The sequence below is a fragment of the Rhinatrema bivittatum genome, chromosome 8, assembly GCF_901001135.1.
Source record: "Rhinatrema bivittatum chromosome 8, aRhiBiv1.1, whole genome shotgun sequence".
NCBI lineage: Eukaryota > Metazoa > Chordata > Amphibia > Gymnophiona > Rhinatrematidae > Rhinatrema > Rhinatrema bivittatum.
The window spans coordinates 29,274,724-29,287,102 of NC_042622.1; the positions used below are offsets into that span (position 1 = coordinate 29,274,724).

Below are 12,379 nucleotides of genomic sequence, written 5' to 3' on the forward strand. Positions count from 1 at the left end.
TTAAACCAGTGAGCATGTGTGTGTGCCAGAGTTTGTGAACCAGTCAGCATGTGTGTGAGCGACAGGACTTTATTGTTGCTGTGAATTCTGATTTTGGTGTGTACTTATTGAAATGCTATGATTGTGTCTATGTACATCACCCAGGATATGGGTGATTAATAAATTCAAATAAAAGATAAAGATAAAGACTATTTAAACCAGTGATCATGTGTGTGAGCCAGAGCTGTGAGCCAGTCAGTATGTATGTGAGAGAGAATATAAGGGAGTTTGTGTGAGAATGAACATATGTGTTAGAAAGTTTGTATGTAGAAAAGGAGAAAGATTGTGCAAACCTCCTATCCCTGACTAATCCATGACAATCTCACGTGACTGGAATTTTAAAGTTCCCAGTTATGGAAAGCAAGGGGTTTTTTTAGCCTTAGTTTTAATTATTGGGTGTTATTTGATGCGTCTGCTGTTTTGAAATATTTTGATTGGAAAATTATAAAAAAGATATTTTTAATCATTTAATGTTCTCTGGAGCAGCTACTTTGAAATATTTATTCTTTTTATGAGTATGGTTTTACTATTATGATTGATAGTTTATATATCTTGATTTTATTCAATGTTTAATGAGGAATGGTGATGTTTCTGTTTTTCCATCGTTGCACTGCATACGGAGTCTGTCTTGTTATAGTTTCCAATTCAGTTTTTGTTTGCATTTTTCTAATTAAACTTTGTCTCTTTTTTTTTTTTCTATTCAAGTTTTTCAAATCATACAAAAAATAAATCTTTGCACAGTAACTACTTGAGAGAGATGGAAAATATAGAGAAAAGAAAAATATTAACAGTATAATAAACCACCCAATCTCTAACGACCAACAAAAAAAATGGTGTGGCGGGTCAAAAATTGAGGTAAACAGAGGAAACACAAAATTATATGTAAATGTTAAGCAGCATGAAGACTATCACCCCTAAATTAAACAAGTTTTGGTGAACCTTAAGAAGCTTCTGGATTAGATGCAGAATTCACCAATCTGGCATTTAGAAATTCCTGCATCTGTTCTGGAGCAAAGAAAAAAAAAAAAGTATTAGCATTCAATTTAACGACACATTTACATGGATAGTGTAAAAGAAACAATGCACCAGGGACCACAACTTCGGGGCACATACAAGAAACCTTTGCGTCGTTCTTGTGTTTCTTTGGCTCAGTCAGGATATATCCGGTCTAAGCCACCCAAAAAAGAAACAAACATTTACATTTTGGAAATACGACTTCGTCACAAAGCTCAAATCTGGCTCATGCAAAAAGGAAACAAGCATTGTAGACCTTTCAGTCACTGCCAGACTAGAATTTTCCAAATATGTAGACAGATTCGAGAAGTCTACAATAGCTTCAGGAAGATCCAGTTGGTTAGGACTCTGTTTCTAAGGAAGAAACAAAACTCTGTTGAGGGCAGGAATTTCCTCACTTTGAAATGTCTGTATGCCAATGCCAGAAGCATAAGAAGTAAGATGGGAGAGTTAGAGTATATAGCAGCAAATGATGAGATTGACATAATTGGCATCACAGAGACTTGGTGGAAGGAGGATGACCAATGGGACAGTGCTATATCAGGGTACAAATTATATCGCAATGATAGGGAGGATCAACTTGGTGGGGGTGTGGCACTTTATGTCTGGGAGGGTATAGAGTCCAACAAGATAAAGATCATACAAGCGACTAGATGCTCAGTAGAATCTATATGGGTAGAAATCAGATGTGTGTTAGGTAAGAATATAGTGGTAGGAGTATATTACCGTCCACCTGGACAAAATGGTCAGACAGATGATGAAATGCTAAGAGAAATCAGGGAAGTTAACCAATTTGGCAAAGCAATATTAATGGGAGATTTAGGACTTGCTAGAGACAAAGTTCCTGGTTGTAATAAATGACTGCTTCATGGAGCAATTGGTTCAGGAACCAACAAGAGAGGGAGCTATTTTAGATTTAATTCTTAGTGGAATGCAGGATTTGGTGAGAGAGGTAATGGTGGTGGGGCCACTTGGCAACAGTGATCATAACATGATCAAATTTAAACTAATAACTGGAAGGGGGACAATAAGTAAATCTGCAGCTCTAACACTAAACTTTCAAAAGGGAAACTTTGATAAAATGAGGAAAATAGTTAGAAAAAAACTGAAAGGTGCAGCTGCAAAGGTTAAAAGTGTTCAACAGGCATGGACATTGTTTAAAAATACAATCCTAGAGGCGTAGTCCACATGTATTCCACACATTAAGAAAGGTGGAAGGAAGGCAAAACGATTACAGTCACTATTTCTGCTATTACTATAAATATCCTACCATATAATTGCTCTTAATCGCATTCGAAGCGCTATCTCTCTCTTCTTACCACCTCTAATTTAGAACTCCATCCCCTCTTAACCCTTTCCCTTAGCTTTTACTTATTCCCCTTGAACCATTTACTCTCTAGTACTGTTTAATTTAGTTCAGTTAAGTTACAACTATATGATAGTTCTGTCTAAAAAAAAAAAAAAAGAGATTCTAATTGTTTGATGTTTAAATATTTATATACTTACCTTTGTTAATTGTATAACGCCTATATAACTCTGTTAAATGTATAACGCTTTGGCGTAAGTTCCTGTTTACTGTACACCGACGTGATATCTTTGATGAGCGGCGGTATATAAAAATTTATAAATAAATAAATAAATAAATAAATAAATAAATGGTTAAAAGATGAGGTGAAAGAGGCTATTTTAGCCAAAACAACATCCTTCAAAAATTGGAAGAAGGATCCATCTGAAGAAAATAGGATAAAGCATAAGCATTGTCAAGTTAAGTGTAAAACATTGATAAGACAGGCGAAGAGAGAATTTGAAATGAAGTTGGCCATAGAGGCAAAAACTCATAATAAAAACCTTTTTTAAATATATCCAAAGCAAGAAACCTGTGAGGGAGTCAGTTGGACCATTAGATGACAGAGGGGTTAAAGGGGCTCTTAGGGAAGATAAGGCCATTACAGAAAGACTAAATGAATTCTTTGCTTCTGTGTTTTGGGGAGATACCAGTTCCGGAAATGGTTTTCAGGGGTGATGAGTCAGACGAACTGAACGAAATCACTGTGAACCTGGAAGATGTAGTAGGCCAGATTGACAAACTAAAGAGTAGCAAATCACCTGGACCGGATGGTATGCATCCTAGGATACTGAAGGAACTCAAAAATGAAATTTCTGATCTATTAATTAAAATGTGTAACCTATCATTAAAATCATCCATTGTACCTGAAGACTGGGGGGTGGACAATGTAACCCCAATATTTAAAAAAGGTTCCAGGGGGAATCCGGATAACTATAGACCAGTGAGCCTAACTTCAGTGCCGGGAAAATAGTGGAAACTATTCTCAAGATCAAAATCGTAGAGCATATAGAAAGACATGGTTTAATGGAACACAGTCAACATGGATTTACCCAAGGGAAGTCTTGCCTAACAAATCTGCTTCATTTTTTTGAAGGGCTTAATAAACATGTGGATAAAGGTGAACCGGTAGATGCAGTGTATTTGGATTTTCAGAAGGTGTTTGACAAAGTCCCTCATGAGAGGCTTCTAAGAAAACTAAAAACTCATGGGATAGGAGGCGATGTCCTTTCGTGGATTACAAACTGGTTAAAAGACAGGAAACAGAGTAGGATTAAATGGTCAACTTTCTCAGTGGAAAAGGGTAAACAGTGGAGTGCCTCAGGGATCTGTACTTGGACTGGTGCTTTTCAATATATATATAAATGATCTGGAAAGGAATACGATGAGTGAGGTTATCAAATTTGCGGATGATACAAAATTATTCAGAGTAGTTAAATCACAAGCAGATTGTGATACATTACAGGAGGACCTTGCAAGACTGGAAGATTTGGCATCCAAATGGCAGATGAAATTTAATGTGGACAAGTGCAAGGTGTTGCATGATGTTAGGTTCCATATTAGGAGCTACCACCCAGGAAAAAGATCTAGGCATCATAGTGGATAATACTTTAAAATTGTTGGCTCAGTGTGCTGCAGCAGTCAAAAAAGCAAAACAGAATGTTAGGAATTATTAGGAAGGGAATGGTTAATAAAACGGAAAATGTCATAATGCCTCTATATCGCTCCATGGTGAGAGTGTACCTGGAATACTGTGTACAATTCTGGTCGTTGCATCTCAAAAAAGATATAGTTGCGATGGAGAAGGTACAGAGAAGGGCTACCAAAATGATAAAGGGGATGGAACAGCTCCCCTATGAGGAAAGGCTGAAGAGTTTAGGGCTGTTCAGCTCGGAGAAGAGACGGCTGAGGGGGGATATGATAAAGGTCTTTAAGATCATGAGAGGTCTTGAACGAGTAGATGTGAACCGGTTATTTACACTTTCGAATAATAGAAGGACTAGGGGGCATTCTATGAAGTTAGCAAGTAGCAGATTTAAGACTAATCGGAGAAAATTCTTTTTCACTCAACGCACAATAAAGCTCTGGAATTTGTTGCCAGAGGATGTGGTTAGTGCAGTTAGTGTAGCTAGGTTCAAAAAAGGTTTGGATAAGTTCTTGGAGGAGAAGTCCATTAACGGCTATTAATCAAGTTTACTTAGGGAATAGCCACTGCTATTAATTGCATCAATAGCATGGGATCTTCTTAGTGTTTGGGTAATTGCCAGGTTCTTGTGGCCTGGTTTTGGTCTCTTCGAAACAGGATGCTGGGCTTGATGGGCCCTTGGTCTGACCCAGCATGGCAATTTCTTATGTTCTTCAGCTGGAATTTTCAAAATTTCAAGAAAACAATTCCTGAGCGTTAGGCAAGGTAGTTTCCACATTACTTTGGGAAAATGTATAAATCTCAGATTTAAATGTCTTGTTTGATTCTCTATAATTTCCATCCTCCTTGAAAGGAAATAACGCTCATGAATGATCGTGGTGCTAATTGCCTGTATGCCCTTGACATCGTTCCCCAAAGACTGCATGGTCTCTGAATGCTCCTGAAGAATTCTCTGGTGATCCTGAGTAACCGTGTCTAACTTCTGGGAAACAACTTCCAACCGCAAAGAGTTGTCACTAAACGCCTGAGATAAATTCGCAACAAAATCCCAGAGTGATTCCAAGGTAACCACTGCTGGTTTAACAATCATTGGAAGGAATCAAGGGGCAAGACACTCACCTTCAAAAGCGGCACTAGCCACCGGCAAACTCCACTCCGGTAATAACTCCGAAGTAGAAACACCAACAGCGATGCCTTCCTCTGCGGAATGACAAATACAGAGGTAAGGAAGACCTTATCCCCTCTCCAGCCATAGCTCTGACAACTCCCTCCAAGCAGGTGGCTGCGGTGAGGTCATCAACATGCGCCCCCGTAGAGTTGGCTTTTCACTGGGTAGATGCAGGCAGCAGAGATCGAGTATCCAGCAGGCTGAGTGAGATTTCCCCCAGCGAAGGCAGAACTCCTCTGTCTCATGTACGGGGCTCAAGGCCCACAAATCTGGGGTGGGGACGGCTTACTCAATGATGGATCTCTGATCCACAGGGAGCGAAGGCTCAGAGGAGAAAATCTTCACTCGCCCCTTCCTCTTGTGCAGCATTATCCAAGAAAAATGAGTAAAGAAACAAGTAAGAATGGGAGCAGCTGAATATGCGTCCGCTCACGCCGCCATCTTGGATTCCCCCAGCTTGTCTCTTTATTCTGTGTTTGGTGAGGGTCTGTGTGTTCTACTAGCACGTCGTTTTTGAGTAGGGATCTATAACAGCTTGGCTTTTTCTGTTATCCTAATATCAGGGGTATTGGTGTTTTATGGACTGGTGTAATATTGTAATGTTGCCTTTTTATAGATAGGATTGTTACTGTTTGAGTGCTGGCAGTTAATGCAGTTTTTGTATTGGGAGGTTTACTATACCGTAATTCACTTTAATCAAAGCTTTCTCGAGGCTTACATGCTTTATAATAATCCCAATACCATATGACTGCAGGTGTCTTTTTTTGCAAAGGTTTTTGGTTTTAACCAAGGCAGTGCATATAAATAAAATACATGCTGTAAGCAACATTTTTACCTTGGAACACTGAATGCTCTTTTTCATGTAAAATCTACTATAAATGCATAATTTTTAATTGTTTGTGGGAAGGTAGGGCCAGGAGTGTGTGCAAGGCTGTAAGGCTCACCTATGACCCTTGCATCAGGCCTGGCTGCACTGGCTCCCCAAGGAAAAGCAGAGTTCCATAAGGAGCTGTGTTACTTTGGGTGAGTGGCTCGCCCCAGTCTTGGCCAGGTTTTAATTTTCTCTTTTTATAAGCCCAGGGGATCAGTATGGGTCAGGGGCGGTTCTATAATGAGGCAGCCACTTCAGGTGGAAAACTTTGGAAGGAGCAAAATCTGCCCCCCCTCCCCCCAACACTCCTCTAGCAGCCGCCTCACCCTGCCGCCAAAACAACAAAGGACCGGCGGGCCTCCAGTGGATAAGTCCTGAGGGAATTCTGTGCTACTGTGAAGCGCAGAATTTGCACAGAATTCCTGCCCTGCACAGAATCTGTGCAGAAAATGGCAAAGAAGGAGGAGACCCTGGTGTGCCGCGAGTGGAGCACTTCCCCACTGTGGGTGACAGATTGCAAGCATGGGGGGGGGGGGGGGGGGGTTGAGAGAGCATGTGTGGGGGAGCAGAGGAGGGGGCGCAGAGGGGGGCCATCTCATCCCTTGCTTCAGGCAGCAGATTGTCTTGAGCCGCCCCTGGTGTGGGTCACTTTTGGTGCCCCCTCCCCTGAAGTAGGTAGGCGAGCAGAGCCTGAGGAACCATAAAAGTAGCAGACTGTGTAGCCTGCAGTCAATGGGACTGCACTGGAGTGGTGGAAGGGTTGCGGAGAAGTGGAGGCAAACTAAAGGGATGGGAGGGAAGAGGGTTAAGCCAGGAGGAAGTGCCTGTGCAGTTTTGCAGAGGCTTCTGTCTGAGGTGACTGTACTGAGCTCTGAGAGAAGCAGCTGGCTGTCAAAGCAGCGAGTCTCCTAGAGAATGGGATTGGGAAAGGGAGGAGGCTGCTGCAGAATGGGGAAGGACTGGCAGCAAGCAAGAACTTTACACCATGATGCAGCGGTGCTGGACTGGGGCACTCACTGTGTCAGCACATAAGCAGCAGCACAACAGTAGCATGTTAGTGTTTGTGTGTCTGTCAGAGAGAGTGAGCGAGAGAGACACACCGTACACACGTTGTGAGAGAGAGTGTGTGTGGGGGGTATTTTTCTGTCACACACACACACACTCTTAGTGTGTGGGTGTGTCTTTGTATCTAAGAAAGAGTATGTGTCTTTCTGGGTGTCAGTGTGTATGTGCCAATAAGGTTTCTGCAATCTAAATATCTGTTTGTCACCGAGCGTGTGTGTGTCTGATACTGGCTGGCAGTATCATTGCTTGCAAATGGTTCAAGACCCAGACCAAGAATCCAGGATATATCTCTAGAAGATATAAGCAGATATGTAGGGGACCCAACCAATTTGCATGGATGGAGCAGGGGCTGCAACTCTGCTCACCCCTGGTCTACAATGTCAACTTCTTAGTTATTTAGGAAAGATGTTTTGGCTCAATTCTGCTGGGTTCCAGGGTCTACTTAGCATGCTTTTGCACATGTACTGCAGGGAAAGTGCATGAGGGAGTCAGATACCCCTTGGGCCAGTTTTGAAAAAATCCCCTGAGCTGACATTTTTCTGCAATCTGCCCCTGGTGGCACGCATATGCTACAGTACCTATATTTACCTGCTTCTTGCTTTAACAGGTGCTACTGGCAGGGGCAGATCTATCATTAGGCAGACTGCCCCACAGAACACCTTTGCAGCAGCTGCCTCACCCTACATCCAGATGCAAAACACCAGCAGGCAGAAATAACACACAGACAGCTTGGAGACTCCAAATAATGACACCCGCCCGGATCCCAAACACAGCGGCTGCAGTACGGATTTATGAGGTTCCCGTGGGGACTCCAGGCCCTGTAGGTATGAAAAAGACAGCAGTAGTGTGGATTTACGATGTGCCCAGGACCTGTGGGCAAGAAGCAGTCCGAGGCGGCGGCTTGGAATTATGATGTGCCCGCAGGGACCCCACACCCCGCAGGCAGGAAGAAAGAAGAGAGCCGATGGGTGGGATGTGAAGGAAGGGGAGAGGAAATGGTATGGGAGGGAACGGTTTGTGTGAAAGGAGATGGAAGAGAAAAGAGGGTAAGTGACAAGGGAGGGAAGGGTGGAGGAAAGTTAGTGTGTGAGAGGGGAGGGAAGGAAAGCAAAGGGGGCTGTGGTGAGTGAGAAGGGATGAAAGAAGAGAAGGGGTGAATCAGAAGGAATGGAGGAGAAGGAGTGAATGAGAGGAAAAGGAAGAGAATGGGGTGAGAAGGAAGGGAATGGTGAGTAAGAGGCAGCGTATAAGTGAGTGAACATGTATGTGAGAGCATGTAAGAAAGCGTGAGTGTGTGTGTGTGTATATGAGAGCATGTGGTATGAGAAAGCATATGAGAGTGTGTGTGTGTATGTGTGAGCAAGAATGAACATATGTGCATTAGAAAGTGTGTGTATATGAGGTCTAAAGTTATCTGGCCTTGTGAGGCTGGATAACCTGCCACTTAAATGGATATCTTCAAACATGCATTCCTGTAAAAAAAAAAAAACCAAACCCAACCATATTAATCGTAGGTCTCCCAGCCGGATTTCCACTCCACCACCACCACAAATGACACAACCCCCTCGATAGCCAGGAATCCCCTGATACCACTGTAAATAAAAAATGTGAATCTCTCTCTCTGGAAAAACTTTACGACCTCTTTGCTTCCTCCTCCCCCCCCCGCCCCCACCCACACACACACACAGGCCACCCTGCCCCCAAAGCCCTCACATCCACCCAGTACTTGCTTGTTTTCAAACCCAGGGTTCACAGTTCAAAGTGATCCCGGGCGCTTCTGCATTACTTTCTTGGTAACGCTAGAAGCATCCGCTATCTGCGTAAACGTTCAGCCTGGGTTGATAACAATAATCTAACCAGCTTTATTCAAACCCAGCCAGTTAGGTCTTTTAGTTCTCTGGCTACAGGCAGATGGATAACTTTAGGAAAGTATAGTCGACAGAATGTTATCCTGCTGAATAGACGGGACAAGTTTAGCTGGATAACTTGTCTACTAACTGGCCTGCTGAATATTACCCTCATAATATCCATGTTGCTGTGACATTTTTACATCAGAAGACTGAATAACCTCTCTCATGGAAAATCTGTTTTTAATGCATAATTTTTTTTTATTGTGTAGGGTGAGCCCTGAAAGACAGCGCCACACACAGACCCTCACCATTCACCCAGATGGTAGGGTTCCTAGGAGCGTGGCAGGGCCACCGGCTTCCTAGAGATATTATCACTGGGAACTCTGGCCCCTGTCTGCTCCCTTCTTCCTCACCTTTTCAAGCTATGGAGAGAGTCAGGCTCCAAGGGGGAACGCCACCTCCTCATCATCTCAGGTGTTCTGGCCTTCACGGCGCCTTGGAGGGGGGACAGGGGGAGGGGCAGCTCTCCCCTCCCTGTCGACCGTGAAGGCCACAGCATTCGTACCTTGCTCTACAAGTCCTGCAGTTATCCTGCGTGGGGGCTCCGAGCGCTGCCCTAGACCCTGCTTTCTCTAGTTTGAGTGAAGACAGCAGCTCTAAAAGTTGAAATACTGTCCATTTGGAGATCCATTTTTGGAAACAGTCTAATGACTGATTTTCGCATGTCAAAATAATTAAAAGGTCTTACATTTCCAAGGAATAAAGTAACTTATTTTGAAACAAATATTTCCAGCCGTGGAGGCTGTTACATATTTTCAAAAGTTCAATAATTAAAAAAAAAAAAAAAAGAAAGATTAACTGTGGCGTAGTCCTTAATATTCACAGTATTACACAGCACTAATTATACAGACTGGAGTAATATTCGGCCACTGTCTGAGTACCCTGATATGGGCGGTATATAAGAACCAATAAATAAATAGCAGAGTTAGACTGATAAACTCACTCGGCCAAATTTCAGGTAGATTTTAAAAGCATTGCTCTCACAAAAACAGCCTCAGACACGCTTAGGAGGACCGTGCGTAATTTAAGGCAGCCAGGAAGGACGCGCGTGCATACCTGTGTGCGCGTCAAGAATAAGGAGGCAGAAAAGGGGCGGGGCATGGACGTTCTGGGTGGGGCCAGGACTTGCACACATGACCCCCGAATTTTGCAAAGCTGACCATGGCAACGCGCTCCATATTAACTGCGCAACGTTACTGCTGGTCCTGATGAGGCGCAAGTCTGGAGATTTTGGGCCAGAGGGATCCTGAACACTGGGGGGAGAGAGAGACACACATTCTGACACTCTATATATCTCCCACCGTAAGAGGGGCGCTTTAGGGGGGTGGTGTAACATTGGTCTGCCTAGGGCGCAAGGGTCTGTAGACCCTTGTAACACTGCCCTCCCAAAAACCCCCACCCAGATTTGAAGGTGCCCGTCTTACAGTGAGAGATATATAGCGTGTCAGATTGCTTCTCTCTCTCTCTCACACACTCTCTTCCCACCCCCATGGTCATTTGTGAGTATGCGTGTAGAGGGGTAGATTTTAAGATGCGCGCGGTTTCCCATGCGCACAGGTAGACGTGCCGATTTTATAATATGTGCGCATTGCCGGGCCCATGTTAAAAAGTACAATACAAGTGCACGCACGCGTGCCCGATTTTATATCAGCGCGCACATGTGCAGGCGGGTGTTGACTCGTACACACAAGGGGGGGGGGGGGGATTTATAAAAAACCCACGGCGACACAATCGGGCCTACCCCAGTTCCCTATCCCCCTACCTATCCCTTCCTCCCTTTTCCCCGCTCTTCCCCGACCCCTAAACCTACCCTATCGGATTTTGTTTTGTTTTAGAACTCACCCAGTCCTCCGGGCAGGAGTAAGTTCCGCACGCCGGCCGGATGCCACCTTGCACTTCACCAAGACAGCGCCTATTGGCGCCTGACCCACCCAGACCCTTTCAAAACCCCAGCTCTTTCGTGCGTCCCAGGAGATACTAAAGTGCGCTCGGCCCAGCCATGCGCATATCTCCTGGGATTTCCACGCGCAGGGTTTTGAAAACGTACTTGAAAGGCTCCACCCATACGCGCATTAGGGATATTTTAAATGATAGGTGTGTACCTGCATGCACAAAATAAAATTAAGTGTATTTTTGCTCATGTGCCCAATACTCGAGTTTATGGGTGCACGCGTGCTACTTTTAAAATGTACTTGTTTGGAGGTGCATTCAATAGTGCGGCCTCGCTGCTGAATATAGCAGGCAATCTTAAAGTCAGTTGCATAAGTTTGTCTGGTTAACTTTAGGACAGCTCTTAGGTGCCATCAGACTGAGCCGGATAAGTAATCCCAACTAACCATAAGTCCTCCCCGAAACGCCCCAGGAATGCCCCTAAGTTATCCAGCTAAATTTTAGGTGGATATGTGCCCAAAGATTAATTTTACACAGATAACTAGTGAGTTATCCAGCTAATCGCCCCTGACTATGGGCCTCTCTATGTCTAATATTTAACACACACAGGCTAATTGAGAAAGATATGTGAATCCTTCAGCGATGAGTGAAGCAGGTGGATCCACATGCAGAAAGGGATGTGTAATGTACCCACTGCCATCTGGGCTGAACTGGTACCTGTGAAATCTGGCCGCATCAGCACTCCGTGAATGGACAGGACGAGGTCAGCACGTGGAAACAGGAGAACCGGGCACTAGGATGAACTTCTCCACCTGCCAGCTTCAAGACTGTAACACTGGCATAGCATCTGCAGTCAGAAATCCCACAGAGACAATCCGAAGATCACTTTCCCTGCTGAAAAATACGCCACCATTGATAAAACAGTTGTGAGCAGTGACAGCTGGATTACTTATGGCATGTCCTTAATGAGTCACCGACATCATCGTTAAGGACCTGATTCACTAACATTTTTTTTCCCCCCTCCTCATGGACACAGAACAGGATGAAAAAAAAAAAAAAAAACCCCGCCATGGTGAATCAGGCCTCAAATGGCTTTCAAACTGTGACAAGCTACCTTCCTACAATTTGCATCTACGGTAGCAGTCTTGACGAGCTGTTAGGAAGAACACACATCTGAACATTGCTGACAAGTCTAATTGGCAAACAGTTCTTTACATTAAACAAAAGGCTTTCAGTATAAATCTGTGACTCTGTGATTTCCTGTCAAACAGTCTCCCATCCAAATCCTTTCCCAATCTCAAAAGGTAGCGTGGCCCGAGTGCCTCGGCGTTACGTAAAGCTGAATTAGCTGGGTCGGATGGGCAGACTAGATAGAGCGCCTGGACTTTTTCTTACATCACGTTTCTCCGTTTCCATTTTACTTGTAACCCAA

The 12,379-nt window shown here is 43.9% G+C and overlaps 1 long non-coding RNA gene across 5 annotated transcripts in view; it reads right to left on the bottom strand.

The window, feature by feature from the left end:
* LOC115097013 overlaps positions 1 to 12,379 on the bottom strand; it is an 80,173-nt gene that overhangs the window by 8,752 nt on the left and 59,042 nt on the right. For all 5 annotated transcript variants that reach the window (XR_003858186.1, XR_003858188.1, XR_003858187.1 and 2 more), the window contains one exon: positions 11,665 to 11,841. This is a non-coding gene — a long non-coding RNA (uncharacterized LOC115097013). The remainder of the gene's footprint in view (positions 1 to 11,664; positions 11,842 to 12,379) is intronic.